At 40.1% G+C, this 21793-nt stretch overlaps 1 pseudogene; it reads right to left on the minus strand.

The window, feature by feature from the left end:
• Positions 1 to 21049: 21049 nt before the first annotated feature.
• Positions 21050 to 21168, minus strand: LOC145400837 (5S ribosomal RNA; annotated as a pseudogene).
• Between the last annotated feature and the right edge of the window lie 625 nt (positions 21169 to 21793).

The raw sequence follows: 21793 nt of genomic DNA on the forward strand, positions 1-21793 counted from the left end.
TATAGGTATTCTTTGTAGTAACCTAGTGATATGGATCTGGTATATAGGTATTCTTTGTAGTAACCTAGTGATATGGATCTGGTATATAGGTATTCTTTGTAGTAACCTAGTGATATGGATCTATGAGCATTGTGACTTTGACTTGATGGGCAGAGGGATGTCTATTAATTACCTTTATAGGAAAATGACTCACGCAATCTGATCACTGATGAGTCAGTGCATCTTCTCTTTTTTTATCGTCTTCTGAATTCTCTGCATCTTGGCTTCAGTTACACTGTCATTCTCTTACTAAATATTTCTGCGCTGTGTATTTATCAACTAATCGTAGCAACTATGAATTATACTTTAGACAACCTTACTTCTACGATGGAACACAGTCAATTTTTCTTTCGTCCGAAATCTCCATTTACGTACGTTTAACGTTCACCACATCCGTTGGCTTTCCATGCCAATCACTGACCCATCTGTTGAACACTTCTGTATCTTTTCTATCTCTAACGACCTCGAGCAAATTGTATGCAACCAACTCGTATCCCTGATTGCAGAGACTTCCAACATGCTTGACCTTTTCCTTAACTTCTAATCCTTCTACTTATCTGTTAATCTTTGCTCTCCATTGGACTTCATCAATCAATATCTCAACTTTAACCTGTCCCATAGCTCTAGTAAGGTCTGTGGAAACACCTAAGAAGCGCCGGCTATGGGTCGTTGGAGCTGCTGACTGGGAGGCCCTCACTAAATGCTCGTTTGTTTTTCCGTGAATTTATTGTTGTTTCCACAGCCAAATGACATCATAGTTTTCCCCCCGCGCTTTACGGAAGAAATTATCTCGGCCATGGAGGTGACCATTATCTCACATCTGAATAATAATAATAATAATAATAGAAAAACAAATCTCACGCTTGTCTCAGAGCCGTCCCCAACAAGGACGAGGCCTACAAAAGGTACAGGCGCCAAACTACCCCTGAATCTCGTCTCCTTTATGTTTCTGCCCGAAATCGCAGTATGTTTGTTCTTCGCTATATCAAGAATATGGTCATTCGTTCTAAATGCTCTGAATTCTCTGTTTCCGATTCTTCTAACTCTTTCTGGCACCTTAGCAAAAACTTTTCTGACAATTATACTTCCCTCCTCTTTCCCGTTCTGATGTCTTTATAGATGATTGTTCTGCTGAAAAGGCAAAAATCTTCACTCAGTCTTTCCCCTCTCAGTTTTCCTTTGGATGATTCCGAAACTATTCTTCCATCTTCCTCTTTTCTGCCGTCCTTGTGATCGACATCAAAATTTCATCAAATTGATGTAGTTTCTACCCTCACCGGTTTCAAAACCAACAAAACGTACAGGCCTGACTGGGTCCCTCCTGTTGTTCTCAAGAACTGTGTTTTTATGCTTACACACAACCTAGGTAAAATCTTTCGCCTTTTTCTGTCTACTTGTACCTATCATTGCCGAGAATTTGCCCTTACTCAACTTGTCACGCAGCAGCGTGACTCTTCCCAGCTCTCTATCTGTCGTCCAGTTTGTGAAACATCCTCTATTTTCAAAGATTTCGAATCTCTTCTTAACAAAAAGAACATTAAAACTTCTCTATCATAACCTTTCCAAATGCCAGGGTAGGTCCGCCAGAAATGCTCCACTGGCGATCTTCTCACTTTCCTTTCAGATTCTAGGTTATCCTCCTTTCAAGACTTTGACGAAAACTTTCCCATTGTACTTGACATCTCAAATGCTTTCGACTGAGTGTGGTAAAAGTCTTTAAAAGGTGTTGCTACAAGAATAAATACTAGATTAACTAAAATTTGCTGAGTTAAATGTATCAGTTAAGTACACATGAGATGCCTTTGGAGTATATAGAAAGGACAGATAACAGGAGGCCTGTTACTCCATAACGAGGTTTTCTGTTGAAAAAAGACTAATTCTACTAACATCTATCCAGCGTGTAAGAGAAAAGGATAGAAAAGGGGAAGGTTCTTCTCAACCCATCACACATCCAGTTAAACCGGCAGGAAAAGACAGAAAAAAACACCATGGATGTCAGAAAAAACAAGCATGGGAATTTTTATAGAAGCACAAGAGGAACAACTATGCACATGTAATCTCTAATCTGGAGATCTGTAAAAGAAAGGACATTCACACTCTCCAAATTTTCTCATTTTAAGAAATCGTCTCATTGTGGTCAGCAAATAATTCAACCTGGAAATAAACAACACTCACTTAGGTATTACCTGTCGTCTTAAAATATTTGCCTCGCCAAATTTAATTTTTTATCTACAATTTTTGCACTAACTTCTGTCGCTGGTAGGTTATTCCTATGCTTTATTACGAGGGTAGTGTGGTACTGTTTCCCTATATTTGTGCTGCTCCTCTTGCGTATGAGTTTCATTCCATTGTTTCTAGGCATGTTATATTTTGAACAAAATATCATATCTAACATCGCTATGTTTATTAAAAGCTCAAAATATTTGCAATAGATGATCTCTGGGTGGTCACTTCTTTAAAGAAGACCTACTGTATGTAGATCATTTAGCCGCTATTCGAAGGGTAAATTTCACAGCGATGGGGTTATTTTTGTGGCTCTGCATTGCACTCTTGCGCGTCTGTTTTCGTCTATGAAAAGGTTCATGGATTATTACTGAACACAATATTCTATGCGTGGTCAGACTTAAGACGCATTAATCTTAGAGATTATATCGGGCGTATTATGATCGAAATTCCTTGCAATGAAGCGGAGGATTTCTTTTGCCTTTTTAATGGCTGCTATAGTGTTTTGAGTTTTTGTGGTCGTTACTTATGATATATCGAATTATATGTACTAATTTGAGGAAATAACAATACTGTCATGTGGTGAGTAGGACACTTCGAGAAAGATAATGGGCATGGGGAAATTATGAACAGTTGTCAGGGTCTGAGGGTTAAAGCAAACAGTTTCGTATTACCCATTTCAGTATCCCACACCTTGCTGTTCGCTAACACGTCATTAATCCGTGGTGGCTTCTAATGACTATTTCCTCAAATGCTGGAACCAGCAGCAGGGTAATAGGTACTGAAGACAGTCTAAGTTCTAAGAAGACATTTTAATTTCACAATGTACTCTAATATTTTTTACTTATGTGAATATAGGGTTAGCCATTGTTAGGAGTTATGAAAATTTTCAGAGGCATAACATTTTATTTTCTGTAAATAACTCACCAGTTTCACAACAGGTTATAGTATTCACACACACACACACACACACACACACACACACACACACACACAAGCTATTTCACAGCTACTGTACATCCGAAGCAAAACCAAAGTTAAAATACAGACCATTACGGGCGAGGGGATCATCTGTACACAAGAAAACGATATTTGTGAAGCACTAAATACAAATTTCCAATCAGGTTTTACAGAAGAAAATAATTTTCAAATAGATGATATGGAACATGCATGCCCGCACATATTGCCAGATATACAAATATAAGAAAATGAAGTACAGTTAAAGTTAGTAAATTGCACAAAGGAAAAGCATATGGTCCTGACGAAATTTCAGATTGGGTGCTACATGAATGTGCAGAAGAGTTAAGCAGACCATTATATTTAATATTCAAGGAATCTTTAGGTCAAGGTAAACTACCATATATTTGGACGAAAGCAAACATTTTTTCCCTACACAAGAGAGGGAATAGACAAAATCCACTCAATTGCCGACCAGTATCACTGACCAGCGTTGTAAGTAAGGTACTAGAAAAGCTGATAAGAAAAGTTTGGGTAAACCATATAGAAGAAAACATTATGATAACAAAAAGGCAGTTCGATTTTAGAAAGGGAAAATCATGTCTTACTTTTCTATTAAGCTACTCTGATAGAGTTACAGAAACATTACAGAAAAGAGATGCATGAGTGGACAGTATCTATTTAGATTTCAGGAAAGCATTTGACAGAGTACCGCACCAAACGCTTTTACGTACCATCAAGGAAGTATCCAAGGCAACCTGCACTGTTCGATGCAGAATTTTCTCAGAAAAAAGGAAATGAGAACAGTACTAAGGGGAAATTACTCATCATGGAGGGAAGTGACTAGCGGAGTTCCACAGGGCTCAGTGCTGGCGCCAGTTAAGTTTTTAGTATATATAAATGACAAAGACAGTCGCATTGGAAATGGAAGCTATCTAAAAATGCTTGAGGATGATGCACAAATACAAAGGAAAATTAATAACATAGATTCTTGCAGATAGCTGCAGGAAGAATTAAATAAACTTCAAGAATGGAGCAATAAATGGCAAATGGAATTTAATGTGAACAAGTGTCATGTAATTAAGTTTGATAAAAATAAAAAAGATCAAATTGGGATTATAAGTTAGGAGGTTCAATCCTACACATATCAGAAAGGGAGAAGGGTCTAGGAGTGATTATCAATAATTATCTCCGGTTGACCACACCAGTGAGAAGGTACGTAACATTTATGCAATGCTTGCTAAAATGAGAATAGCATTCACTTATATAAATGAAGACATGCTGAGAAAAATAATAACATCATTCATCAGACCAACCCTGGAGTATCCATCAGTAGTCTGGAATCCTCATCTCAAAAAAAAAAAAGAAAAAGAAAAAGAAAAAAAAAAGATAAGATTGAAAAAGTACAAAGGGCAGCTACAAGATGGGTACCAAGCTTAAAAGATCTAAGCTAAGAAGAAAGAATAGAAAAACTGAATCTACCAACACTACAGGAGAGAAGGAAAATTGGAGACATCATTATGAAGGAAAATTGGAGACATGATTATGCTATATAAATGCATCTCAGGAGAGACAAAATAGACATAAATGAGTATATAACCTATGGGGAAGCATCAGCAAGAGAACATTGTAAAAAACTACATAAAAAGAGAGGAGATAGGACGTAAGGAAATTCAGTTTCCTCCAAAGGACACCTGATCAGTGGAATGCACTACCGAATGAAATGGCGTGTGCCAAGCTATTAATAAATTTAAGGATATGTATGATAAAAATGGTTTAATACCCCGGACAGAACGAGCTTGACTCATTCCTGTAAAGATGCAATTTGGTAAGAAACGGGGTGGGTGGGCCATGCGGCCATGGCCCCCCCCTTTTGCTATATATATATATATATATATATATATATATATATATATAGATAGATAGATAGATAGATAGATAGATAGATAGATAGATTCCTGTCTATTCTGCTGAAGTTTAAAAAAAAAATGTGAGCGTGTGAATTTTAGTAGCTTAAGGTTATTGGAGAGACTGAATCATAACTCAGTGGCACAGAGTACTTAAAAATGACTTCAGAATATGCTATATTTGTCATATAACCGTTCCATATGGCCTGAAAATTATTATAAAATCGACAAAATGCAAAATTTTCTCCAGGGGGGGGGCTTACAGCGCCCCCGCGAACCCCCAACTGTACGGGCTCGCTGTGCTCGCCAAAGCCATGAACTGCACAGTTAGAAAAAAAAAAAAAAAGTCTCCCCCCTTTTCAACTTTCTGGGTATGCCACTGTACACACACACACACACACACACACACACACACACACACACACACAAAGGAGGAGGAATTATAATATTAACTAAGAAAAATCTAAAAGTCAATGAAATAAAACTAGATATACCCTCACAAGTAGAACTGATTGCAGTAGAGATCAACACATCTGAAGGGAAAGTAATTGTAGCCAATATGTACATGCCACCCAGATCAAACACATGGGAAAGACGCGAATATGAGGACCTGGCAGAGAGTACAATTCAGAGTTTAAGAGCATTACTACGTAAAATGGAAGAGAAATCGGAAAGAATTATACTAACTGGAGATTTTAATACAAATATAAAATGGAATACTCTAGATATAATTAGCCAAGAAAGCTGTTGGAACCAAAAGCTCCTGGATCTCGTGCAAGAGTTTTTCCTAACGCAACACGTGAGGGAAACCACCAGAATAAGAGGACTCGATGTACCTTCAATGCTAGATCTCATATTTACTAGGCAAGAAAATGATATTGACAGTTTAATATATCGCCTTCCACTCGGCAAAAGCGACCATGCAGTACTAAATTGCAATTTCAGGATAGCATATGACATAGTTAACAGCAATGACAGTTACAAAAAGAGCCTAAACTATAAAAAGGGAAATTATCAAGACCTAAAGAATTATTTCTTAGAAGTTGATTGGGAAAAAGAACTTAGAGGACAAGATTTAAATGCCGTATATAAAAAATTCTGTGAATTTTATGAAATAGGAATCCAGAAGTACATCCCACAGCACAAAGAAGCAGATAAGAAAATACAGAAATGGTTCAATACAGAATGTAAAAAATAAAAAAAAAGAAGAGATTTGTTGTGGAATAGATACAGAAGACACAATAATGAAAGGGCATATAATAATTACAAACAGGCAAGAAACGATTATACAAGAATAAGGAGGGAAGCCCAAAAACAGTTTGAGGAGGATATTATAATTAAAAGTAGTGATCAACCGAAGTTATTTTACAGCTACATCAGAAGCAAAACCAAAGTAAAAGATATAATAGAATCCATTACGGACGAGGGAATCACCTATACACAAGAGAAAGATATTTGTGAAGCACTAAATTAGAATTTCCAATCAGTTTTTACGGAAGAAAAAAAATTTGAGAGGGACTATGTGGAACACGCATGTCCACACATACTACCAGATATACAAATATCAGAAAAGTAATACAGGAGGAGTTAAGTAAATTAGACAGAGGAAAAGCAAATGGTCCTGATGAAATTTCATGTCGGGTGCTACGTGAATGTGCAAAGGAGTTAAGTAAACCATTATTTTTAATTTTCAAGAAATCCTTGAGTCAAGGCAAACTACCTGATATTTGGAAGAAAGCAAATATTGTTCCCTTATTCAAGAAAGGGAATAGACAAAATCCACTCAACTGCCGACCAATATCACTGACCAGTGTTGTAAGCAAGGTATTAGAAAAGCTTATAAGAAAAGCTTGGGTAAATCATCTAGAAGAACACAACATGATAACAGAAAGACAGTTTGGTTTCAGAAAAGGAAAATTATGTGTTACTAATCTGTTGAGCTACTATGACATAATAACAGACACAATACAGGAAAGAGAAGGATGGGTGGACAGTATCTATTTAGATTTCAAGAATGCATTTGACACAGTACCACGCCAAAGTCTTTTATGGAAACTGTACCATCAAGAAGGAGGCAAACTATTTTGTTGGATGCAAGATTTTCTCGTAAAAAGAGAAATGAGAACAGTACTAAGGGGAAACTACTCATCATGGAAAGAAGTGACTAGTGGAGTACCACAGGGTTCAGTGCTGGCACCAGTCATGTTTTTAGTGTATATAAATAATATAAACACTGGAGATGAAAGCTATCTAAATATGTTTGCAGATGATGCAAAAATGCAAAGGAGAATGACTAACACAGACTCTTGTAAAGAGCTACAAGAAGAATTAAATAAACTTCATGAATGGAGTGATACATGGCAAATGGAATTCAATGTGGACAAGTGTCATGTAATCAAGTTTGGAAGAAGTGGAAAAAGACCTGACTGGGTTTATACGTTAGGAAATAAAACCCTACACACATCAGAAAGAGAGAAGGACCTAGGTGTGATTATCAATAACAGACTATCTCCGGCTGACCACATCAGTGAGAAGGTACGGAACATGTATACACTGCTTGTAAATATGAGAATAGCATTCACATACATAAATGTAGACATGCTAAGAAGGATAATAACATCATTCATCAGACCAACCCTGGAGTATGCATCAGTAGTCTGGAGTCCTCATCTCAAGAAACACATAGACAAGATTGAAAAAGTTCAAAGGGCTGCTACAAGATGGATACCAAGCTTAAGGGATCTAAGCTACGAAGAAAGACTAAGTAATCAGAATCTACCAACACTACAGGAGAGAAGGAAGAGAGGTGACATGATAATGCTATATAAATGCATATCAGGGAAGGAGAAAATAGACATAAATGATTACTTAACATATGGAGAAGCATCAGCAAGAGGACACTGCAAAAAACTGCATAAGAAGAGAGGTGATAAAGACGTAAGGAAATTCAGTTTCCCAAACAGAGCAATTGATCAGTGGAATGCACTGCCGAATGAAATAGTGTGTGCCAAAACAATTAACAAATTTAAGGACATGTACGATAAATATGGTTTAAGACACCGCACAGTGCGAGCTTGACTCATTCCTGTAAAGATACAATTAGGTAAGAACAATTAGATAAGAACAATTAGGTAAGAACACACACACACACACACACACACACACACACACACACACACACACACACACACACACACACACACACACAACTCGCACGCATTCGAATTTTGTTACAGAAATCATTATTATCAGAGATCTGTAGCATCCACAGTGTTGTAGATGCTAATGTTTACTTCATAGTGAATGCATTTATGGACAGCTGTTTCAGGAACGCTGGTAATCAATCGATTCATGGCATGACAAAACATGACTGCCTGTAAGACCGAAACATAATACGTTATTAATTTTTCCTGTTCGAAAATATAACACCATTCATAAATACGCACCTTCTTGCAGCTTTGAAGAACAAATGAAACCAGTCCTGGCTGGATGCGAGAGTAAGCTTGGAGTATGAACACCTCATGGTGGCTAAGGGGACTGGTTTGTTTACAGTTGGTCAATTTTGGGTAGTTCCCATGGCTCGACTTCGAAACAAAACAAATAATTCTGGTCGATTTATTGTGACGATTGAATTAGTGCTTCATTATTATTTTTTTCGGAAATCACTCGTTTTGGAGATTACGCTTACCCAATGAAAAATATACCTATTTTCGGTTAGTTTAGGAAGCAGCCAGGTCGCCCGCGGCAATATTCACCAACGGTCTCGCCGACTGGCCCCGCTTTGACCAACCATCGTGACCGGATGCGTCAGTGTATCCCGGGTCAAAGCAGTGGGAAGTTTAATTGGGAGTTACTATTATCACCGCACTGTGGTATTACAGGCTACGTTATTATCACAGGGCAATGATAATATAGGTGACGTTATTATCACCGTATGGATACGGATTAAGTGGCCAGAGGGTAGCGAAGGGGAAGTAGGGAGGGAGGGATATCTGGAGCTTTGTTTATCACTCTAAATGGTTAGAGGGTAGTGAAGGGGGAGTAGGGAGGGAGGTGGTCAGATGGTTTATCACTCTAACAGCCAGTAAAGTAGTTACAAGATGATTGCGGGGGCATGTTTTGTAAACAGTCACCTTCAATCACCCTACCACCTCAGGCAAGGCAACGTGGACTCAGATGCTCGACTCAGCACACAAGAACAGTGACCTGTTGACCTCAGCCAATGCAACATGACGGAAGACACGCAGAAGTTCCAGATTATTCACCTACCAAGCAGGAGCCAAACAACATGGAGTCAAACACGTCAGCAGAACCACAGGAATATCCACCCAATCCACCTGCCGACCACGGGCAAGACGACATACAGGCAGACACGTGTACCTGTATGGACACAACATCTGTCTTCAAGGATATTTTCTCCACGGACACGTTCATCTCTTTAGAAGAATTTGACCACCTATTCAAGAAATATCAGAATCAGACGGGGTCCGTATTTCGGGTGAAGTCTTCTAGCTCTGTTACCAGTGAAAATAAGCGTCGTCAGCAGCAAATCCCTAACGAACTGAAGTACGGCTCTGTTTCTTTAGTGTGTGTAAACTACGGAGATCCAAAACGGAAAGGACTTGGCATAAGACAAAAACAGCGATACCTTCCATGTGGCTGTAATGTGTTGGTGGCACTCAGCGCACGAAAAAAAAAAAAAACTAGCTAGTTATCACAAAGACGAACCTGCAGCATAATCATGAGGTCAGTGTAGCTTTACAGCGCTTCTATAGCCAGAAACGCGGACTGACAAGTTCGGAGATGGGAGAGGCAGAGGATGTAGTGAAACTTAATCCAGACATCAAGCAGTTAAAAAACTTCCTCCAGGGTAAATACCATAAAACAGTAACCATGCAAGATGTACGAAACTTGAAGCGGAAAGTGAAAAGTGGGGATGGAATGTCAGACATTGGCAAGTTGACAAAAATAGTGGATGCGGACGCAGGAAAAGAAAAGGTAGATATAACAGTTGATGCCAGTGGGGCCATCCAAATGATTGCATTTGCTACTAATGAGGTGGTAAGCATGTACTCTAAATATCCAGAAATAATTTTCATGGATGGAACTTACAAAATCAACCGATATAACTATCCACTTTATATGATTATTGTCCGGGACAACCTAGGTCGTGGCAGGGTTGTCTTTTACTCATTTGTAAGGAGCGAAACAGCGGACATTATGTTGGATGTAATGTCATAATTTTGTAGGATGATGGAGAATGTAAACCAGACCAAGACAGTTATGAATGACAAAGACCAGAACGAAATTCATGCCGTCCGTGCCTTACTTCCGAAAGCAGACCTGTTACTTTGCAAGTTTCATGTCCTAAAATATTTCAAGAAAAAGGTGTCTGAACTTGTACCTCCAGTTACTAAAAAGAACGAAATCTTTGGTACTCTGAAACAACTTGTCTATGCCCATTATGAAAATCCCTTTCAGTACACCTTGTCTGTGTTAGAACAGCAAGATTCCAGTATGTTTCATTATATATGTACAAACTGGGTAAACTGTAAAGATATGTGGGCCACATACCTACGGTCTACTAAGCTGATATTTAGAAATGACACCAATAACCACATTGAAGCAGAAAATGGAAAACTAAAGCACTTTCTTACATCAACTACATCGATGTCTGAATGCATACGTAAAATTACGCTTCACAATTCCACCTTAAATGATGAGCGAGCATACAAACAGTTTTTGCAGACATATATATCCGTTGAATATGGAGTTCATGATGTCCTACTTAACAAGTTATATTGTCAGTTCACGGAACATGCAGTCAAACTCATGATGAAACACCACAAGCTATCCAAGCCCTCAGATTCTATATCCATCACATTAGATTCGCCTGGCCTTTTTGTTGTGAAATCAGGGTCCATTGAGCACAGAGTGATGAGAAAGGATGAATCTGGTGCTGAACTCAGCTGTTCATGAAAGTTTTTATTGTCAGCATCTCTTGCTGTGTAAATACATTACTGCAGTTGTAAGACAAGAAAATATTGATGTTGTCACTGTCAGCATGGAGTCCCGATGGCGGAAGGGGAATACACTGATTCCCACAGTGGCTTTAGAACCTCAAACCTCCATCACGCACACTCCACGACCCCAGTGCCCAGTGACCCCTGCCCAAAAATTCCGAGAGAGTCAAGAGACAATGTAGCGCCTCACAGCTGTGCTAACCAATAGTGGAACAGAAGTGTACAGGGCACAACTTAATATGCTGAAACAATTCTTACTTCTTGGAAACAAGGTAATGATGATTACCAGTATGCCACCAGTCCTCAGACATCACACACACAAGCACCGCAAACATCCCACACACCAGCTCCACAGACATCACACACACACACCAGTTCCACAGACATCACACACACCAGCTCCACAGACATCAAACAGGCCTGCATAACCAATCGCAACTGCAGTTTCAAAACGGCTACAGTTAATCAATGCTCATCTTCCTACAGTAAAACAGAGGGGTCGTCCTAAAGAGTCAAAGGTATTAGGACGATTTAACCATTCTAAACGGAAGCTGGAGTCAAACGGAAAGCAAGTAAGCTGTCCACAAAGGTAAGGAAGAGAGCGAGAATCAGTAATGGGTTTAATGACGTGTGATGTACTATATACCACTTATATACCACTATATACCACTAAAACTCTTTAGCACAAATAAGCTACTATTTTAATCTCAATGTGGGTAACTATTCGATTGGAATTTTAGATTACACAACACAACCAATAAATGTATTTTTTTATGAAATACCTTTTAATTTCCTGTAATTGATAAGTAAACACAAATTATTTTAGTATCAGTGAAAATACTGAGAAACATTATCACCGAACGATGATAATAAATCCATCATTCTTTTCACTGTGCGGTGACAATAAAGAGCTCCTTATTATCACAATACGGTGATAATACACACAACCAATTTAATTATTTTACCAAAACTAACCTCACGAAACCAAGCCCAGTTCAACCTAATTCCACTTGAGTTTGACAGCCAAAAAAAAAAAAGAAAAAAAAATGCCCGTTAGGAACGCCGGCCACTGGTAAATGTCAGCGGAGATCCGAGGTAAGTCTAACTATCTATTGCCAGACGCCTCAATCCCGTTTGGGGTGGCCACAAACAAATCGTCGCCCACGTCGCCCTGTCCCTCGCCATTTCACTGCCCTGCTCCCAACTCACACACCCCTCTCTCATATACCTCTCCACCCCATCCCTCCATCTCATCCTCGGCCTCCCCCTTCCTCTCTCCCCATCCACATCACTCATATACACTTTCTTCGTCAGTCTTTCACTCTCCATCCTCTCCACATGGCCAAACCACCTCATTGTATTCCTCCTAACGCTTCCTATCACACCCACATCCACACCACAACGCTCCTTTATATCCTCATTTGTCAGCCTGTCTCTCCATGTGACTCCACAGGCTCCTCTTAAATAACTCATTTCCACTGCTCTCACTCTTGACTTGTGTCCTTCCAACAAAGTCCAAACTTCACTTCCATACATTAGAGTTAGTATTACAATACTGTCATGCAGTAACTTTTTCACTTCCATGCTCACTTCCCTGTTTCTTATCACTGCTTTCAAGGAATCAGCAACCTTTCTTCCCTGCTGTACCCTTTCAAGCACTTCATCCTCCAAACCTCCATCCTTACTCATCACACTACCCAAGTACTTAAACGAACTCACATTTTCCAGTTCCTCACCATCCAACCTCACTGTACATTCACTGACTTCACCTCTCTCAAAGACCATCACTTTACTCTTCCCTACATTCACCTTTAGATTCCGTTTCTTACACACTCTCTCAAACTCATCCACCAAGCCCTGCAGCTCCCCTTCGTCTTCACTCAACAACACAGTATCATCTGGAAAGAACAGTACAGGGAGTTTCCAAACACTACCCTCTCTCGCCAGGGCCACTCCAACATCCACTATCCTACCTTGTACCTCTTTTATTACCCCATCCATGTACAGATTGAACAACCATGGAGACATGACACATCCTTGTTTCAACCCAACCTTCAAAGAGAAAAATTCACTCAGTTCACCATCCACACGCACTGCAGCCTTAGCACCATCATACATACTCTTGACAGCATTCAGCAACTTCCCATCTACTCCATATATTCTTAATACTTTCCACAATCCTTGTCTATCCACCCTGTCATATGCTTTCTCCAAATCCATGAAAGCCGCATACAACTTCCTTCCCTTCTCTAGAAACTTTTCCACTAAAGATCTAAGAATGAATATCTGATCTACACAACCTCTTCCCTTCCTAAAGCCTCCCTGTTCTTCTCAACTAATTCCTTTGTTATTTCCTTAACTCTGTCAATAAGTATCCTACCATACACTTTTCCTATTATACTAAGAAGACAAATGCCCCTATGATTACCACACACTTCTTTTTCCCCTTTTCCTTTGTACAAGGGAATAATTATCCCTGACTTCCAATCCTCCGGGACTCTACCTTCCTCCCAAGCCAATCTGCACATCTTCCACATTCATTCTGCTACTATCTCTCCCCCATGCTTCACCATTTCACCACACACTCCATCAATTCCTGGGGCTTTCCCCGATTTAACACTCTTCATTGCTTCCACAACTTCTATCCTACTGATTTCTTCCTGTCTTTTCACATCCCTCCTCCTCCCAGCCATTCCCCAGCCACTTATACTCGCATTACTTCCATCCTCTATGTTCAACAATTCCTTAAAGTGTTCCCTCCATCTGCTCACTTTTTCTCCCTTCTCCACTAGTAATCTACCATTTTTATCTTTCACTTCCCTGCTAACTTCACTTCCGCCCTGTCTTACTCTCTTCACCTCTTTCCAGAACATTTTCTTACAGTCCCTCCACTTTACACTCAGATTCCTTCCAAACTCCTCATCCACTCTCTTCTTACTCTCTCTCTTACTAATCTTTTTACCTCTCTCTTTCTTTCTACATATAACTCTTTCTTACACCTCTCAGCTTCTTCCACGCCCCTGTTTTTCATCCACTCATTGTATGCTTTCTTCTTTTGTGCCACAGCCTGTCTCACCTCTTCATTCCACTACACTGTTCCTTGCACCCCCCTCCATCTACTCTTCATCCCACACGGCACATCACATGCTGCACATATTTCTTCTGTGAATATGCTGCACACACCTTCCACGTCACCCATCTGCTCCAATTCATATTTGCCCAATCGTTCCTCCACTTCTCTCTTATACTCTGCCTTTTTCTCATCCTCTTGTAACCTTTCCACTCTCCTTGCAACTACTCCTTCCTCTCGTCTTTCCCTTCTTCTATTTCTCCATCTTATTTGAATCTTGATTCTGGCCACCACCAAGTAGTGGTCAGGAAGTCCACTCCCCCAACCTGTATAAGCTCTTGCATCCATTACACATCTTCGCATCCCTTCATCCACACACACATAATCAATCATTGCCCTCCTTTCATTCAGTTCACCACCCACCCTTCTCATCACTCGCCATTTATACCTGTGGATCATTTTATGCCTGAAGAGGGTATTGGGTATCACCAACCCCCTCCCAGCACAAATGTTCACTAACGCACTGCCATTCTCATCTATCTCAGCAGGCACACCCCACTCATCAACTATTCCATCCACCTTCACATTCCCTACTTTACCATTCATATCACTGACCAAAAACATTCTCTCATTCCTTCCAAACTTTTCCATGCACACTTCCACATTTGTCCAGAACTCTTCTCTCACTCTGCTTGCACGATCTTGCATTGGCGCATACACGCACACAATCGCCCATATTTGTATTGCAACTTTCAATCTCACCCACACAATCCTTGACCCAACTGATCCATACTCTTTTATGTTCTTCTTCCATCTTTTACTCACAACTATACACACTCCTTCTTATGCCCTCTCATTCCCACCTACTCCTGCACATATACCCCATCCATACTACCATTCTCTGACACTCTTACCTTTCCATTTAGTTTCAGTTACTCCACACACATCAACTTTCGCACCCTCAAGCACCTGGACACTCTCTCTTTCAACTTATCATTCGCACCTCTTACATTCCATGTTGCAATTACCATGTCCTTTGTCCGGTCCTTGGTCATCATCTTTTGGTCAGTCCTTGTCCGAGGCTTCTTGTTCATCTTTTTAGTTAGTTGTTTTCCGGGATGGGCACTAACCCTCTGCCAACCCTTTTAGTTGCCTTGTACAACAACCAGGGATACTGGGGAAGTATTCTTGAAAAAAAAACCCTACCCCCGGGGGGGTAAATATAGAATTTTCATGTTAAATATTATTTCCGGAAACATATTTATAGTGGAACAGATTCAAAATAACGTGGTCTACAAGGTGGTTGTATCAGATTTCTTGGATCGAGTGATATGAATCACCGAAAATTATTTTCACCTATTTTACCACATCGTGCCTTCCCACCTCACAGCAACAGGCAAGAATAGACGCCACTGCCATCTACTGCGGAGGCCACGGCGGCAAACTATCTTCCCTCTGTCGTGTAGGACACAGAATTCCTCTTAACTCTAGCTTCCTGGGTTGGTAGTGTGGTGTTGGAAAGTGGCCACGGGTGTCAAAGTTAGTGCAGGTGCCAGGTGGACAGGTGTGGTTTTATCTCACCTGCATCCTGGGTATCTGACTGCTGAGTTCTGTTCTTTTACATTAGTTTTGCACTACCTGCTGTGTTTCATACTACCAGGATGATATCTTTCATTTTCTTATTATTTACTCAAAGCTAACCTAACCCAGCCTAAGACATTAACCTAACTGACTAACAAACTAACCTCACCTGATACTAAGAAAACAAACCTAACCTAACGTAGACTTTCCCGGATAAGAAAAAAGCGCAAATAGCTGTGCACAAAAACGAAATAGTTGTCCGGCTCTGTTTCTGTATGTACCTCCTTCAAACTGTAATTATTTTAAATCTGAACTCTTTGGATCCATAATTAAATGATAAAAATTCAAGTGAAGTGAATATAGGATCTCATATCTGTGATATGGATGCCATAATTAGGTAACTTTATACGTGATATTCCTTGTTACTTTGTTAATTAATACTTAAAAACATTATATATAGGGATCACGTGGCAGAATCGGTAGAGAGGAGGCATGCAGTCCTAATGGACCCAGGGTCGAATCCCGGCTGGGGTAGGGAACGGTTGAAGGATTTAAACTTCATAAAATGCAGAGTTTTCTGATATACCAGATGACCCGCCGACGTGTCATAAAAGTATCCCCACTAATACCAGTACACCACTTCTGTATGAGACAGCCCAAGCATGTATTCATTGTGGATGGTGGATGTTAGCGCCGAAATAGTAACATGTGGAAATGTAGGAGGACTATGATGCCCCAAGGAGGTCTACTGGGACTTGGGAATAGGCCCTAAAGCCTTTGCCCGGAGTCGGACACGTGGGAAAGAATATATATATTATTATATTATAGCTGTAGGCAAATATTCAGAATTCTTACTAACAGTTTTAAACCACCTCACGCATTCTCCTTGAAATTTTATTACTGAGAATGGGAAGAACATGTATCTGAGCTTGACGTTTATAACATCAGTCAGCCTGTTAAGACAATTATTGCGGGTTGAATATGGCCCGTGATATTCTGCACTCTTCCTTCCATTTTCTTCCGTGAGAAAAGGAAGTAACAATGTTGCATGATCAGATTACTCTTGGACTATCCTGTAGCAGTTATTTGTCAAAAATAGTAGTAAGTGCGATTTTCCTGCAGCACCTGCGTGGACGTGGTGGCTGTCCGACTGAAATCCATGGTAAATTATAGGCTGCACGAACACTTGTGCTATGAAGTTCGGAACCTCACCCACTGAAGAGAAGAAAATGTGCAAGTGCATGAGAAGAAAAAGAGAGGATGCAGGAATATGTATTGTGTCCATTAGCCGTAGATGAAAATATACAGTACATGGAGAGACTGAGGCAAAAAGTAAATGAGTATATATATATATATATATACATATATATATATATATATATATATATATATATATATATATATATATATATATATATATATATATATATATTGCCAGACTCCTCAATCCCGTTTGGGGTGGCCACAAACAAATCGCCTCCAAGTCGCCCTGCCCCCGCCATTTCACTGCCCTGCTCCCAACTCACACCCCCTCTCTCATATACCTCTCCACCCCATCCCTCCAGCTCATCCTTGGCCTCCCCTCCCTCTTCCCCCTCCACCTCACTCACATACACTCTCTTCGTCAGTCTTTCACCCTCCATCCTCTCCACATGGCCAAACCACCTCAGTGTGTTCCTCATAACGCTTCCTATCACATCCACATCCACACCACAACGCTCCTTTATATCCTCATTCGTCAGCCTGTCTCTCCACGTGACTCCACAGGCTCCTCTTAAATAACTCATTTCCACTGCTCTCACTCTTGACTTGTGTCCTTCCAACAATGTCCAAGCTTCACTTCCGTACGTTAGAGTTGGTATCACAATACTGACATGTAGTAACTTTTTCACTTCCATGCTCATTTCCCTGTTTCTTATCACTGCTTTCAAAGAACCAGCAACTTTTCTTCCCTGCTGTACCCTTTGAAGCACTTCACCCTCCAAACCTCCATCCTTACTCATCACACTACCCAAGTACTTAAACGTACTCACATTTTCCAATTCCTTACCATCCAACCTCGCTGTACATTCACTAACTTCACCTGTCTCAAAGACCATTACTTTACTCTTCCCTACATTCACCTTTAGATTCCGTTTCTTACACGCTCTCTCAAACTCATCCACCAAGCCTTGCAGCTCCCCTTCGTCTTCACTCAATAACACAGTATCATCTGCAAACAACAGTACAGGGAGTTTCCAAACACTATCCTCTCTCACCAGGGCCACTCCAACATCCACTACCCTACTTTGTACCTCTTTTATTACCCCATCCATATACAGATTGAACAACCATGGAGACATGACACATCCCTGTTTCAAACCAACTTTCAAAGAGAAAAATTCACTTAGTTCACCATCCACACGCACTGCAGCCTTCGCACCATCGTACATACTCTTCACAGCATTCAGCAACTTCCCATCTACTCCATATATTCTTAACACTTTCCACAATCCTTCTCTATCCACCCTGTCATATGCTTTCCCCAAATCCATGAAAGCAGCATACAACTTCTTTCCCTTCTCTAGAAACTTTTCCACTAAATATCTAAGAATGAATATCTGATCTACACAACCTCTTCCCTTCCTAAAGCCTCCTTGTTCTTCTCCAACTAATTTCTCTGTTCTTTCTCTAACTCTGTCTATAAGTATCCTACCATACACTTTTCCTATTATACTAAGAAGACAAATGCCCCTATGATTACCACACACTTCTATTTCCCCTTTTCCTTTGTACTAGGGAATAATTATCCCTGACTTCCAATCCTCCAGGACTCTACCTTCCTCCCAAGCCAATCTGCACATCTTCCACATCCATTCTACTACTATCTCTCCCCCATGCTTCACCATTTCACCACACACTCCATCAATTCCTGGGGCTTTCCCCGATTTAACTTTCTTCATTGCTTCCACAACTTCTATCCTACTGATTTCTTCCTGTCTTCTCAACTCCCTCATTCTCCCAGCCATTCCCCAGCCACTTATACTCGCATTACTTCCATCCTCTACGTTCAACAATTCCTTAAAGTATTCTCTCCATCTGCTCACTTTTTCTCCCTTCTCCACTAGTAATCTACCATTTTTATCTTTCACTCCCCTGCAAACTTCACTTCCACCCTGTCTTACTCTTTTCACTTCTCTCCAGAACATTTTCTTACAGTCCCTCCACTTTACAATCAAATTCCTTCCAAATTCCTCATCCACTCTCTTCTTACTCTCTCTTACTAATCTTTTCACCTCTCTCTTTCTTTCCACATATAACTCTCTCTTCCGCCTCTCAACTTCTTCCACGCCCCTATTTCTCATCCATTCATTGTATGCTTTCTTCTTTTGTGCCACAGCCTGTTTCACCTCTTCAGTCCACCATGCTGTTCCTTGCACCCCCCTCCGTCTTCTCTTCCTTCCACACACCACATCACATGCTGTACATATTTCTTCTGTAAATATCTTACACACACCTTCCACGTCTCCCATCTTCTCCAATTCATATTTGCCCAATCGTTCCTCCACTTCTCTCTTATACTCTGCCTTTTTCTCATCCTCTTGTAACCTTTCCACTCTCCTTACAACTACTCTTTCCTCTCGTCTTTCCCTTCTTCTATTCCTCCATCTTACTTGCATTCTAATTCTAGCCACCACCAAGTAGTGGTCAGAAAGTCCACTCCCCCAACCTCTATACACTCTTGCATCTTTTACACATCTTCGCATCCTTTCATCCACACACACATAATCAATCATTGCCTTCCTTTCATTCAGTTCACCACCCACCCTTCTCATCACTCGCCATGTATACCTGTGGATCATTTTATGCCTGAAGAGGGTATTGGCTATCACCAACCCCCTCCCAGCACAAATGTCCACTAACGCACTCCCATTCTCATCTATCTCAGCAGGCACACCCCACTCACCAACTATTCCATCCACCTTCACATTCCCAACTTTACCATTCATATCACCAATCAAAAACACTCTCTCATTCCTTCCAAACTTTTCCATGCACACTTCCACATTTGTCCAGAATTCTTCTCTCACTCTTCTAACACGATCTTGCGTTGGCGCATACACACACACAATCGCCCACATTTGTATTCCAACTTTCAACTTTACCCACACAATCCTTGACCTAACTGATCCATACTGTCTTATGTTCCTCTTCCATCTTTTACTCACAACTATACATACTCCTTCCTTTGCCCTCTCATTCTCACCTACTCCTGCACATATACCCCATCCATACTCCCATTCTCTCACACTTTCTTCTCTCCATTTTGTTTCAGTTATTCCACATACATCCACTTTCGCACCCTCAAGCACCTGGACAATCTCTCTCTCTTTCACCTCATCATTCACTCCTCTTACATTCCATGTACTCATTACCAAGTCCTTTGTCCGGTCCTGGGTCGTCATCGTTTGGTCAGTCCTTGTCCGAGGCTTCTTGTTTGTTTTTTTAGTTAGTTGTTTTCCGGGGAGGGGCACTAACCCTCCGCCAACCCTTTTAGTCGCCTTTTACGAAAGCAGGGATACTGGGGGAGTATTCTTGAAAAAACCCCCTACCCCCAGGGGGTATATATATATATATATATATATATATATATATATATATATATATATATATATATATATATATATATATATATATATATATATATATATATATATATATATATATATATATATATATATATATATATATATATATATATATATATATATATATATATATATATATATATATATATATATATATATATATATATATATATATATATATATATATGTCAAGAAATTTACACTGAATATGTTGCAGTGCAGTTAACTGAGGAGCATTACCTGAAGTACAAGTTCTTAAATGTAAACATAAGTTGGAAATCCAAGAATGGGTATGAAACAACTTTGTGATTCGCGGTTAGAGGTGGCTGGCATGGTTATAATGATCTTAATAGTTTATAATAATGATTTTTCTAGCATTACACTGGGTTAAGGGGAAAAGAATCGATTGTAAAAATAATGATGATGTGGCACGTCTGCGTTCGTAGCCCATGAATAAGGTGCGAATAGTAGCCATTATTCACAAGGAATGTATGAAGCAGTATTTCATTTCATTCATTGCCAGACGCCATGTATTCCAAAGAGGGTGGCCAAGGGCTTAGAGTTAATTGTTTTACAGGGAGGGACACTAATCCTCCACCAACCCCACTTGACCCGTAGGGATGCCAACAGCATCTGGTGTTCCCAGGCGGTCACCCATCCAAATACTAACCAGACCCAACGTTGCTTAACTTCGCTGATCGGACGGGAAGCGGTGTATTCAACGTGGTGAAGCAGTATAATATCATCAAATACCTACAGATTACAAGACTCGGTAAAGTTCTTATATATTCACATACTTAAATTTACTCAGACTATCTGATGTCTTGTAAACGCATAGTTTGACCCAGTGACAGGAAGAATAAATATGATTCAAAGCACGAAAGTGACTAGGAGTGTAATATAGTATATCCATCTATCTATCTATTAGGGGGGAGGGGGTGGCTGAATCGGTAGAGAGGCGGCTTGCAGTCCTGATGGACCCAGGTTCGAATCCTGGCTGGGGCAGGGGACAGTTTAAGGATTTGAATTTCATAAAAAGCAGACTTTCCTGATCTACCAGATGACCCGCCGACATGTCGTAAAAATACCCCCGCTAATACCAATACACCAGTCCTGTATGAGACAGCCCTAGCATGTATTCAATATGGACGGTGGGTGTTAGCGCCGAAGTGGTGACATGTGGAGGTGTAGGAGGACTACTGGGCCTTGGGATAGGTTACTGCCCCCGAGATATAGGCCCTGACGCCTTTGCCCAGAGTCGGACACATAAATTAAAAAAAAAAAAAAAAATCTGTGTCCATCTATCAATCTACATTTGTACACGTGTGTGTGTATACTTTACATTTTATATATATATATATATAT

The sequence above is a fragment of the Coenobita brevimanus genome, chromosome 53, assembly GCF_032717465.1.
Source record: "Coenobita brevimanus isolate Jiangsu-jjx chromosome 53, ASM3271746v2, whole genome shotgun sequence".
In the NCBI taxonomy this organism is placed as follows: Eukaryota; Metazoa; Arthropoda; class Malacostraca; order Decapoda; family Coenobitidae; genus Coenobita; species Coenobita brevimanus.